Here is a 488-nt window from a genome sequence, read left to right as displayed (position 1 = left end):
GGGATGGGATGGGATGGGATGGGATGGGATGGGATCAATGGGATGGAGATCAGGGAAAGGTTCCTCCCCCAGAGGGAAGAAGAAGAAGAACGGGGAATGGTCCTGGCAAAAACTGAGCTTAGAAAATCTGATTTGTGAGATTAAAGCCAGGGAATGGCTGGAGGGGTTGGGATGGAGATCAGGGAAAGGTTCCTCCCTCAGAGGGAAGAAGAAGAACAGGGAATGGTCCCGGTTTTGGGGCTCCAGGAGCCTTTGAGCCGCTCCCAGCGATGCCCAGGCTGGGATTGGGATTGGGCTCRGACTGGATGATCCCTGTGGGTCCCTCCCAGCTCAGGACACTCCACAATTCTGCAATTCCAAACTTCCATTCCAAACTCTGTGCTCACCTGATGAAGGGTCTGGAAATGGCCAGCACGGTCCGGATGAACCACGAYGGGTGCACGATGATCAGCGCCTTGAGGTTCTTGCGCAGCCTGGGAGGAACCGAG

Source organism: Malurus melanocephalus, unplaced genomic scaffold (assembly GCF_030028575.1).
Source record: "Malurus melanocephalus ecotype Western Australia unplaced genomic scaffold, MMel_1.1 scaffold_1274, whole genome shotgun sequence".
NCBI classification, from domain to species: domain Eukaryota; kingdom Metazoa; phylum Chordata; class Aves; order Passeriformes; family Maluridae; genus Malurus; species Malurus melanocephalus.
Note: the sequence above shows the minus strand (reverse complement) of the source record.